The sequence below is a fragment of the Chenopodium quinoa genome, unplaced genomic scaffold (assembly GCF_001683475.1).
Source record: "Chenopodium quinoa cultivar QQ74 unplaced genomic scaffold, ASM168347v1, whole genome shotgun sequence".
NCBI lineage: Eukaryota > Viridiplantae > Streptophyta > Magnoliopsida > Caryophyllales > Amaranthaceae > Chenopodium > Chenopodium quinoa.
This window is the reverse complement of record NW_018744093.1, coordinates 3,593,888-3,604,808: the sequence shown is the minus strand read 5'-3', so window position 1 is coordinate 3,604,808 and position 10,921 is coordinate 3,593,888. Positions and strand designations below refer to the sequence as shown.

Below are 10,921 nucleotides of genomic sequence, written 5' to 3'. Positions count from 1 at the left end.
AGGAAGCGGCGGCGTGGGGGTTTCGTGAGGAAACGGTGACGTGGGTAGGGGGGTTTTGAGGAAGCGGCGAAGTGGGTAGGGTTTCGTGTGGAAGCCGGCAAAGGTGGTTGGAGAATTCTGCTATGGTGGTGGCTTGGGAATTGGGCTAAGGTGGTGGCTGGGGAAATCGTGAGGGAGAGGGGAATTGCTAAGGTGGTGGCTGGGATTTCGGAAGGGAGAGGTGGATGAAGTCGAGACCATCGCTGGCGATGAAAAGGGATGGTCGCCGCTAACCGGGAAAAGTGGACCAAGCGGTCAGTCGGGGTGGGGGTTGGGGCTGGGCTGGGGGCAGCAGTGATTTAGTTGGTGGTGTTTTAACTTTTTTTTTTATTTATAATTTTTCCAAAGTTAAGTAATTAAATAAATAATATTAATAAGAATCAATTACAAGCTGCCATGTGGCACAATTAACGTTAATGACTAACTGAGTTAATGGAAAGGGCATGTTGTGACATTTACCAAAAACTCAGTGGTATTTTTGGTGTATCAGAAAATTTTGAGTGGTATATGGTGAATTACGAAATAACTCAGTGGTATACGGTGAAAAGACCGATAATAATAATAATAATAATAATAATAACAATAATAATAACAATAACAACAACAACAACAACAACAACAACAACAACAACAATAATAATAATAATAAGTGATTTTTCACCAAATAGCACTGAGTTTTTGCTTAATTCACCATATACCACACGAAACTTTCTAATACACCAAATACCACTGAGTTAATGTATATTAACACGAAATGCCATTTTTGGTAATTGTCGTTAGTCTTTCGTTAACTCCGTTAGTAATTAAGGTTAATTGTGTCACGTGGCTTTCACTTATTGGCTCTTATTTCTATTATCTAATTAATTACTTAAATAAAAATTACAAAAAAAAAAAAACAGAGCCACCACCAACGTCCCCCAGCCAGCCACCACCCTATCCCCACCCCACCCACACCAGCGTCCAACCCTTCTCTCGTCAGCGCGTCGGCCTCCCCCTCCCCCTGAACCGACAGCACCGCCCAAAATCCGCAACCATACAACAGCATCAATCAGCCAACCACCTTCCCCGCCCTGAATTTCGACCTTCACCTTCGATTATCGGCATCTTTTTTCGAACAAATTCGCTTCTAATTCGACCTTCTCTCTCTTCGTCAAGATTTGATGGGTGGTTAATTTCTTTGCCGTCGATCTTCCAAATTGGGATTTGCAAGAGGGGAGTTGGGGATTTTTTTAGGGTTAGGTTTACAGGTAAGAAATCGGGAATTTGGTTAGAGAGATCGAGAATTGGGGAATCGGGGAAAGGGAGTCCGGCGGGGAAGTCGGGAATTGGGTTAGAGAATCAGGAATTGTGAAATCAAGAATTGGGGAATCGGGGAAGCTTCCGGCAGGGGAGGGGTTACAAGTGGGGGATGATGATTTTCGTGGAAGGGGAGTAGGAGTGGGATGGTTGCCGGCGTTGGGGGAATGGGTCGAGAATGTCGCCGACGGGGGGGGGGGGGGATGGTCGCCGACCAACTAGATGGGGGTGGGGGTCCGGGTGGCTAAGTTGGTGGTGTTTAATTTTATTTTATTTTTTAAAATAATTTTTCTAAAGTTAATTAATTAAATAAATAATATTAATTAGAACCAATTACAAGCTGCCACGTGACACAATTAATGTTAATGACTAACTGAGTTAACGGAAATGACATGTTGTGACATTTATATTAAACTCATTGGTATTTGATGCATTAAAAAGTTTCGTGTGGTATACGGTGAATTATGCAAAAACTCAGTGATATTTGGTGAAAAATCCGTTAAATTGCTCCTATTTTCCACTTTCCACACTCTCTCCTCTTGTATTCTACACCAGTTCCTTGCTTCCTCGTATACTGAGCAACAACACACCATTTTTTCTTAATCTGTCAAAAACCCTCCTAAAATTATAAAATCTCCCCTAAATTTTGAACAATTTTCTGCTTCAAACTAGCTAATTCAAATCAATTACATACTTATTTTACTAAACAATCACACAAAATTGCAAAAATTTGTTTATTCAATGGTTCAATTTTGAACCCATTTGTAATTTTCCCCAGTTTTTTTTTTTTTTTTTTTTGTACGGAATCATTGCTGTAAAACCCTGAAATAATGAAATGTTTTTCGCAGATTATTCGTTTCGTTGTTGTTGTTAATGGTGATGATGATGTCTCAGTCACTCTCTCAAAACAACAACAATAATAATAGTACCGACAACAACAACAGCAACCTACAAAATCATCATCATCATCACCATAGTCAGCCACCTCCGGCGCTAACTCTATCTCCTCGTACCTCGTTGCCTCCACCCCTTCCTCCGTCCTCCCACCGCGCTGACCATGCCATTCCCATTTCTTCCTTCCATCCGGATGTTATTCTGGCGAGGGTTCGGGTTTCGGATATTGCCCCATATTGATGGGGCGCCTTGTGGGACTTACCTGAAGGCTGTGGAGGCCCTTTCTGGGTCCCTAACGAGGCATAATGCCGCGGTTCTTGAGCTCGGAAGCAACGATGCCACGATCATCTGGTGTGGGTTGGAGTCAGCAAGGCTGTATTTCAGAAATAGGGCTGGAACTGTTGGGAAAGGAAGTAGAGGTGTTTACATGTATAGGGCTGGAAAGTATTTTTGCTTTTGCTCTTTAAAAAGTAGATATATATATATATATATATATATATATATATACATTTTTTTTTTCCCTCTAATTTAGATTGAATTAATACTTCATTTTATTTATTGGATTATTAGATTGATGTATGTATGTATGTATGTATGTATGTTTATTTTATTTATTTTGGTGCTGATATTCGATTTATAGTGGAATTAGGTTGGAAAATGAGAGCTTAATTGATAAAAAGGGCAGGATGATTCTAAGAACTGGGAGCCTTTTGGACTATTATGAAATTAGAGGTAAAGCAGTGTACATCTGGACATCAATTGAATTGTTGTTGTTGACGGGATTTACTACATCTTCTCGACGGGATTTACAATGTATGATGTGTCCCTATTGCTGTTGTTGAAGATTAGGGAAGAAAAGAATGGTTTGAGACCTCAAATGAACTTCCAACCTCATATGCATCTTTGCCTGATAGATTGTATTCTTAGTGCTTGTTTAGCTTACATGGGAAGTAAACTCCTATGGGATGTTGTATTTCATGGAAAATTAATTCCCTCGTGCAACTAGGAATTTTATCTTGTTTAGTTGGCATTTAATGAAATCGAAATTCTTATGAATTTTGATTGACCAAAGGGAAAATTGTTGATTTATTTCCCTTTTTTTTGGGAAGTTTTGATTCCCATGAAAAATGTCTACTTTCCCCGTTTTCACCTTTTGTTCTCAATCAAACAACCACCCCATTTAATGCCCCACCATTTAATAGTATCATGGGTTTGGCTTTGGGTTTGGTCTCTCCATTCCGCCACAATGTTCATAGTCCAATCTTTGAGGATGAGAATGCATTATGACTTTTGATGCCGTGAATAAGACTCAAAAGGCATCGTCATATCTACATTCTTCAGCTATTGTTTTCCTGGGTTGGAACAGCGTAGTATATGGATTACATGTCTAGTTGGAGTAGTTCAAGCTGCTGGAGCTGGGCCTAAATTGTTGATTTCTATAGGCAAAAAGGAAATATATCGCAGCAGTTTTCCATCATATATATGGAAATTTGGAAAGACACAATGCTAATTTGGTGAAATAGAGCTGCTTTTGGGTGCAACAAATAATTGTAAGCTAGCAACAAGAAACTACAATAGCTGTGTATTTGGCAACTTGGCATCCTAAATTCTAAACTATCCATGTTTTCAAGCTCAAAGACGTGATGTTGTGGTTGCTTGAAGTAGCTGATATTCCTTATAATCTAAGAACCAAGCTCAAAGTCGTGATGTTGTGTATTGAAAAGTTCAATTTTTTTGGCAACTTTTGAGTGATTACCCTTATTAATTGTCTTGGACGCGCCTTTTTTTTAATGTATTTTGTGCATATTTATCCTGAGTCATCGATGAGAAATTGACACTCCATCAGCTTTTGTTTGAAGGGCTTTGGAAGATAGTGATTCATCTCCTCCATGTATGGCTGAAATTTTTAGATGCCTAGGTGAAGCTGCTCGTGCTGTATTGTGTGCTATTGCTAGGCACCTCCGTCTGCGCAGCGAGTATGTTACTGATAATATTCTTTTCACTGTTCTTTTGACTCCTAGTTTTATGTTCCTGCTCTTGCTTAACAGTTGATAATCTGTTTTGAACAGTGTTTTTAGCCAGCTTCTTGATGATAACCTGCTACCTGCTAATGAGGCATCATCATCTGTTCTTGTTGCAACCTATTTCCATTCTCCTATGCAAAATGGAAAAGGGGCTATTGGAGGAGGCAAGCCATCTATCAATGGTGAATATGAGAAGGGTTTGTTAACTCTGATATCTTCTGATACTCCTGGCCTGCAGGTATGGGCAGCCATATCTTTTGATTCCAGCATGTTGTCCTTCAATTATTACATATTTACAATTGCGTGTGCAGCTTTTTTGTTTTCTTACTTTAGCTTAAGATTTCCCGCCTTGTTGGTGGGCTGATTTTGTTGCTTTCCTGCTATATAAGTTGTGGTCTTTAAATGATTTCCGTCAGCTATTTGTCTTCATAGGTCTGTGATCCAAATGGTCAATGGTACCTGGCAGATAGTGAGATAGGTTCTGGTTCTGTTTTATTGCTGACAGGAAAGGCACTTAGTCATGCAACGGCAGGCCTGCGTCCTGCTGCCACATATCGTGCAGCATCTGATACCTCCTCAAGTACCGGTTGTGTTGGAAGGTACTCAAACGGATTTTGCATTAGTATTACAATGTAGGACTTGGTTATCCACTGTCAACCCCTGCTTCCAAGAAAAAAAGAAGTCGGGGGAATGGGGTGGGGTGTGAATTCTGTATAGAATAGAAGAAGGCTTACTTCTCTACCGTTACAGGACTTCATTAGCCTTTAGGCTTATGCCGCAGAGCAATGCCATTCTGAACTGTTCGCCCATTACTGCTGCTGGTCATGTCATCCCTCACAGTTATGCTCCCATATCTGTAAGCCAATTCATGGATGATCTCTCTGCAGAAGAAGATACCTTGTGCAAATACAGTGACAGTACATATGTAAGTCATCTCTACAGCCAGCTTAAGGCTTAAGCTTTGTTATAAGATCTGTCCGTAACTAAATTAGAAAATCCATGTAATTTTGCTGACCAACAAATGTATGAAGGAGGTAGTTTGCAATGTTAACAAGAAGCATTTTGATTTCATTTAGAAGAGAATTGGAGTTGAAGCTGGTATTACCGATGTGTGTTCTGGTTGTTAACTATGAAACTAGAAATGGTTTAAGTTTCAATAATTGGACAAATTGACCTTGCTATATTATCAGTCCATATCCGGAAGTTAGGTCCAGATTATGTCCTCCCTGAAAGTGCAACCCGACGATTATATTAATTACTAAAATATGTCTTGCTCTCTATTCCAACTTGGAATAGGAAATAGCTAAGTTTAGGAAACTAACTCAACTTGGAGTCCAAATTAAGCCTAAGTAGCTTAGTTAATGAACCAAAGAAGCCCAATTAGCTAACAAAAATTACAACCAAAAGGCCCATAAAATACGTTATCAACTAATCAAAACCTACTAAAGCAATAAATATGAGCAACAAGTTTATTTTGTTCACTCCCATAAGATACTAACAACATCAAATTTAAGCAATATAACTTGTCATTAGGATCCAAGCCAAAACCCCATAGGCTCATAGGATGGTACAATATCAACCACTATACTCATATAAATACTCCCAGACTCTGTAGTCTTTTAAGGAGACTCATCATTATGTCCATTAACTTAGTTGTAATCTTGTGTTGCGAGTTGCTATTTGAGGTGGAGCAAAGCAATATTAACAAGGAGCCATCTTTGAAAAGTGTACTTTCAGATCCTTTATCGTAAGTTCTATTGTACTTGCTCTCTGCTTCATTATTAATTTTTTTTTTCTTTTACCTTTATATTCATTGTTACTTTTCTGCAGTTTTCTAGCTCTGTACTTGGGTGTTCTCAGATGCTATAACTTTTTTTAACTCAGGGTCTGGTCGTTTGACCTTTAATATCTTTGTTATAACTTTGATTTGGTAAAGCTTTCGGTCTGTTTTTTTGAGAAAGAATCAAACTTTTTATAGATTTGATGTTTATCAGTTCTGAGCATACTTAAACTATAAAATCAATGACAACAGCAGCAAAATCCCAAATAAATACAGTTTGCACTGAATCTACAATATGCCTTAATCCGATCTTCAATAATTTGTAAAAAGAGAATTGCAAAATACTCCAGTGTGTAGAGTTAAATAACAACGCAAGAATAACTATGTTAGATGTTTGATTAGAAGGGAACAAACTGCTACATTAGTGGTAAAAGCTAACTGCAGCTTACAGTATCTTGGATATGGTGATGTTTTACAATATTATTAAAGCTCTGAAGTTCCTTACTGCCAATGAGTAATTTAATTTCCCTCTACATTTTTTTTAAGTAAATTTTTTCTAAATTTAGTTTTTAAAATTGACTTATGAATATAATTTGTCTTTTACTGGTCTACTTGGTTGATTATAAACATAATTTGTTTTTACTGGTCTACTTGGTTGATTATGAATATAAGTTGTTTTTTACTGGTCTACTTTGATGTGCAGTGGTGTATTTCTTGAAGAGCCATGGTCGTCTCTTGTGGACACTCATTTGGGGGTCTTATGCTGAGAAAGGTTATTGAAGCGGTAGGATAACCTTTTCTTGATTCTGATCATAATTTTTCCAGTTCTTCTCAGCTTCTTGGTAAAATATATCACTCATTATTTCTGCAACCATGATTATTGAGAGAATGCATAGGTCACTTCCTTGGATCTAGTTGTGGTTATCTGCAGCTTTTTTTATCTTTATTTTCTATGGTTGTTGCATCTATTTCCAATCATCTAAAAATCATTTTATTTGTGGAGCTTGCAACACATAACTTTTCTGTAATCCTTGATCTCGTTTTGGTATATGTGGTATTTGACCTCACCTTCATCTTGGTGTAATCTGTTATATGGTTTTAAATTCAGTGTCCTTTAGTTGTGCATGCGAAGAATGATTTTTGTACTGTTTGTGCTTTAATACATCTTGTGTATCATCTAAAAGAAAACCTTTTCCATCTGTAAAGTTTTAACATTTATTAGAAGTGCTTTTGAGGAATAAAGAGGCCCTCATTGCCGTATAAAATTAAGTGAAAGCCAGCGAGAGCCAATAGCTTCTTTTTTTTAATGTTACTTGAAGAGGAAAAATGGCAAAAAAATGACCTATCACTATATTACACTTACAATCTTGGTTTTTGGCATAATCCTTTAAATATTTTTTTGGGGTATTGAAGGTTTGTGCAAAGTCTGATAGAAATTGAACCCTCAACCTCTTTCTTGGGATATTAGTTATAACCTTTGGAGCATTGCTGGATTCATATGTTCCTCCAGATATGTGAAGCTTTCACTATCTAAATTTATGCCTGGCTTTCAAAAGGGAAGATGATTAAGAGGAATTATGAACAATCACTAAATTAGTCTGACTGGCTAACATTTTCTATCTTTAAGAGGAGCTGAAGGCTTAGAGCAAAGAATGAGACAATCACTGGAATTGCTGTAAATTACTCTCCTTGTTGATGTGATTGTGTGTTGTTGCTATTTGTAGTTGCTTTTGAGGATATGGATAATGTGATGGTGAAAGGGAAGAGATTCTACCAGAGATTTACATGAATTTTGTATTTGATTTATTTATTGAGTCAGACAAGAACTTCTGACATGCTATTTAATAGAATTCGTGACTGCTGATTGTTTACCTGACAGTCCAGGTGCATGCTGTGTCATACAGAAATCGAGACCCGGTCATTGATTCCAAACCTTGGTAATTCTCTTTTAATTGATTATTCATCTTTACTTGCAGCTTATCTTCCTCTCTTAATTTTGTAAAATTGGAACTCGACAACCATTCTCTCTATTTGAAATTTTTGTACTATGCAATGAGGATCTAACTGCCTTTTTGTTTTCCATGTTATCTATTTTTTTTTTTTTTTGTTTTTCAAATATTTTTTATGGTTCCCATACAGCTCTAAGAGCTGCAGCTGCAACTGTGAAGCAAGAGGATGATCGAAGACTCTTCCATAATTCAACTCTTCGAAAGCGACGGAAAGAAATTGGTGATCAGATAGATTCGGGAAGAAGGATCAACAAGGTACTGGTATATTATGTACTCCTGTTACCACTTGCTTCTGTAGAATGTCGTTTTTAACAATTTATTGTAAACAATATCACCGTTTGGCTTGGGAAGGCTGTGTAAATTTTACCTTATTAACAAGTTACTAATGTATGTGAGCGTGTGGGTATGTAATGTATTTAGTCACCAGTGTAGTTTAATTGCTTGAAGTGATACATATACGAGCATAATATAATGAGATACTTCGTGCAACTTAAGCTCAACTGAAGGTTCCTGACAACATTACATACTAAATGAGTAATAGGATTGTTTCAAAAAAAAAATAAAAAAAAAATATATATATATAAATAAAAAAATAAATAAATAAATACAAAAAATAAAATAAAAAGAGTAATAGGATCATCTTTTTTGTTGAATTTCTCTTTCGGAGTTAAAAGAGAATTTTATAAATTATCTTTTTTTTCTCCAAATCATTTTGGGACTAAGGCTTTGTTGTTGTTGTTGTATCTATTTTTTGTCCTATATTGTATTATGTACAGGGTTTAATATAATGAGATGGCTGCTCCATGTACTCAGCTTTAATAGACCTACTGTAGTGCTATCGTGTCTAAGCTTGTTGAGTCTTGTTACCGTTGAAATGTCTGATTTACTGTTACCTTAGTATCATGGTTGTTGAGGTGTGTTTGGACAGTTGGTCCAGCTATGACCTGTGGAGTGTGGAGCTTTGCAGCAGGGCTGTTTTGTTTGTTGTTGTTTTTTTTGGGTCTTGTCGCCTTAGCTATTGGATCCTTTTCACTAATTTACATGCAAATTTTTTAGGAAGAAGGCGATATTACTCCAGATAGTGGGCTGCAAAGGGTTCATTATCCATTTTCAGTAAATGAGAAAGTAGTGATAAAGGTGAATTGTTTAATGGATTCCATTTTCTTCAAGATTGGCATGAATATGCTGAATGTTTGTGTAAATGGTGCAAGGGAACAGGAGAACACCAGATAAATTTGTTGGAAAAGAAGCTGTAATAACATCTCAGTGTCTTAATGGATGGTGAGTTGACTCAATTTTGGGAATTGATAATTTTCTTTGGGACCCCAAATCATTTTGGGACTTGGGCTTTGTTGTTTTTGTGTAATTATCTTTGGGAGAATCATCTCCTTTTACTCGATAAACTGAAGTATAATATCTACTTGGACATGAATATATAATTTTGAATATCTTTCGTCTTGTGTTTAGCATGCCAGCCTCTGGAAGAAAAGGAAGAGATACAACATCCTAGTTACCTTATAATATAGTTCCTAAGTTTAGCTAATTAGTGAGTCGTCGGCCCCACCTCTTATCTCCTACTTCTTTAGGGCTTTGATAATTTTTACTCCATTTAGATTGGGAACATGTGTTGAGGCAGGAAATAGGACCATATTCCTACAGAAAAATACATCTTTTTTTTTTTTTTTTGAAAAATACATCTATTCTATTTATAATGTGTTTTTTTTTTTTTGGGTAATGTAATAAAACCATAAATTTTGTTAATTTCTTACATGCTGGTGAGTTAGCCATTATGCCATCCATTTTATGTTAATTTGTTCTGTTGTGTCACTCAGGTATTTGCTCAAAATTGTTGGAAGCGGAGAAAGTGTTCGCTTGCAATATAGGTCTCTACGAAAGCTCACTGCTTCTCAGACAAGTGAGGATAGATGTGCATCTGACCCTGTTCAAAGTAGTAGCCAAGAACAAAAATCCTGATTGCTTCACCCTGTCCACTCTCCTCTCTCACCTATCCGTGCTTTAGATCACCATTTGTTACATTTTCTTTGGTGTGATCTTCATGTAAATTGTTCTCAAAGAAAATTAGTCGGTTTTACATCTTGTCTGACTGGCATATTTTTCGTTAGCTTGCGAGTGAGATTTTGATTTAGGTGGATTCCCCGCAGTAGCTAGTAATTTGCTGTCTAGAAATGTGTACAGATCTGTAGGAAGCCTAAGGGCATTTTATTGCTACGGCTGCTGTTCTTGACAACTTTGTACATCGCTACAAAATTAGAGTATCATTTGACTTAGCATACTGTGTACATTTAACTATATCATACTGAGTGATTAAATCTTGTTTTCTCTCCTTCCCTTTCTCTCCGGTGATCAGTAGGCATCAATCATTCTGAAAAGATCAATTATTTTACTCCGTATTAGCTTTTAAGCAGTGACCGTGCACAAAAAACGAATGCCTTGCTAGACAAATTTAATATCACAAGGGAGAGACTGATTCTTAAGTTTCACATCGACAAGCAATCAAATTTAAGATGATACTTCGTATTATTCACCTCAAAGTGCTTTGCACGATTAATACTCTGTGGACCAGCTTTATATTCAGGGAATCCATAGAACTATGGAAGGTCATGATGGACAAATGTGTAGAACTTCTGTCAACTCTACTCAAGCTTTGCATTTACCATCCTATCCTGGGGCTTGAGCAAGGTGCAGTGCAGTCTGGTTAGCGCATCTATTTTGAGTACAGAGAGCTATAGTTGAAGTCTTTTTTGAAGATTTATTCCGAGCTAATCGTGTATACGAAACAGAAGTATTACGTACTGTATTATGTATATGACTTCCATTGCTCATACTCATCAATAACGCCCCCTAGAGCTGGCAAATAG

General features: G+C 37.0%; 1 pseudogene; it reads left to right on the top strand.

The window, feature by feature from the left end:
* Window positions 1-2,804: 2,804 nt before the first annotated feature.
* On the top strand, window positions 2,805-10,330 carry LOC110692161 (annotated as a pseudogene).
* Window positions 10,331-10,921: the final 591 nt, after the last annotated feature.